The 1,971-nt window shown below is 35.7% G+C and overlaps 1 pseudogene; it reads left to right on the top strand.

Moving 5' to 3' along the window:
• The first annotated feature begins 1,631 nt into the window (after nt 1-1,631).
• On the top strand, nt 1,632-1,971 carry LOC116813339 (renal cancer differentiation gene 1 protein-like; annotated as a pseudogene).

Genomic DNA, 1,971 nt, shown 5'->3' with positions numbered 1-1,971 from the left:
ATTATACTTAAAGCATACTTCTTAAATTCAGTTTGTGGTTATCTAACACTATGATTGGGTTAAGGAAGATGTCTTGTTTCAGTATATTGAATATTCTTTCCTGTAAAATATGATTTTAACACATCCCCCATTACTACAGCCACTGTAAAAGGAAAGCACAAGTTATACCAAATTTGGTTGTTGAAGAGTTTTTGAGTGCAAACAGCAGATCCGAGTCTAATCAGTTTAAGCAAATAATAATAATAATAACTAAAAGCTATTGGGAAATGCATAGAATCTCTGGAAGAGCCAGATAGTCAACTTTGGAGGTTGTTCAGCCAGAAACAATGCCCAAGTTATAATCACCAACTTGGCACTCTTTCTAGCTGAACAGCCTCCAAACTTGGAGGGGAGGACAGTCAGTTAAGGTGCTACCATGGGGAACAGGCCACACATTGCAATAAGAGTGCCACTTCTTGATGCTCTGCCACAGCTACCTTAGAAGCTCAGTGTCTCTCCACTAAACTCCATCATCCTCAATAGGAAATGGAGGCTGCAGTGTCCATTTCATATTACTTGTTTCAGAATCCAAGTCTGTTCAGTAGTTCCCAAGTCACATGAATACTCCCTCGCTGTAAGAAAGTATAGAAAACTATACATTCTAGCTACAATTTTGATGCAGTGAGATTTTCACCATGGAAAATTTGCCAAACATAGGATTTTCGAAAGGTGCTAGCCATAATGATGACAAATGCCCATTACAGATAATAACAAAATTTAGATTTGAAATATATCACAAATCAAAATAATTTTTCACTAGTAGACATGAGTTGGGCAGTGTTTTATATTGTCCAATGTTTTCTACTTAAATTATGGTATCTGAGCCAATAAATGATAAGACCTCTTCCTCCTCGAAAATAGCTTTCTGGTAATGACATCAGTGAGAAACAATCTTTCTACTGATATGAGAGGGAGAAACATGACAGTGTTTACTAAAAGGGAACAGCATGAGAATAGACTGCCTCAGAGAGGGTATAAAGCTACTCTAGTATACAAGTTGCTTATTCAAATGGCGTTTTGATTTCATTGATAGTAAGACATATGGAAAAACCTATTTTTGAATTTTCAAATTCAAAACAGCATGTTTCCATGAATAGCATGTTTCCAAAGTGAATCACAGTTAAGGAATTAATGTTTAAAATAAAATTTTAAGTTCCTGATGTTTCTTGAAGAGTTTATATTAGTTTTCCCTATAAGAAATATAAGTTTGAGAAGATAAGTAAAAATATATATTTTTAAAACTTTCTAGTTCTTAAAATGTTCCCCTTAACAATAATTAGAGGAAAAATAATAAAACTTTTTTTAAAAAAATTAAGCTTTAAATAGGCAAATATATGAAAACAGATCTAAATATTTCATATACATGTAGATATACAGAAATGTAAATATATATTCACCCCAGCTCAACAATAGCATGGCAAAATACCTCTTAAATATTTAGATCAACTGTTTTTATTTTGTGCTCTATGGAGTAAAACTTTGCTTGTATTACCTGGACTCTTGAAATCATAGGTGATAAAAAGAGAAAGAAAAAAGAACCTGTTTTAAAATGTCCTCTTGCTGGTCAGATTCTGAGCTCCTAGCTCTTCCCCATGGCTGACCTTGAGGAGTTGTGGGTTTCTTCACCAGCCCCAGAACCCCCCTTTTCTCCCTCATCTTCATACAGCTTTTGGCATCTTCCCCACGCAACCAGTGAGTTCGGGCTGGCCAGTTCTGAACAGGAACAACGGCCAAATGGTAGACCTGCTGGAGAAAGTGGAGATGCAGATCAGTCATGCAGCATTTTCATTAACCAAATTTCTTAAGGTCACATCTGCAGTATCAGCTCAAGTGGAACAGCTTGTCTTCAAATGTACAGAAAATGCATGTTTCCTTAAAACCTGGCAGGACCTCTTGAAAGAAGGCTATGATTCTTTGAAACCTGATGACTGA

The sequence above is a fragment of the Hylobates moloch genome, unplaced genomic scaffold, assembly GCF_009828535.3.
Source record: "Hylobates moloch isolate HMO894 unplaced genomic scaffold, HMol_V3 SCAFFOLD_9, whole genome shotgun sequence".
Taxonomy (NCBI): domain Eukaryota; kingdom Metazoa; phylum Chordata; class Mammalia; order Primates; family Hylobatidae; genus Hylobates; species Hylobates moloch.
The sequence above is the reverse complement of the archived record's forward strand: the minus strand, read 5'-3'. Positions and strand labels throughout refer to the sequence as shown.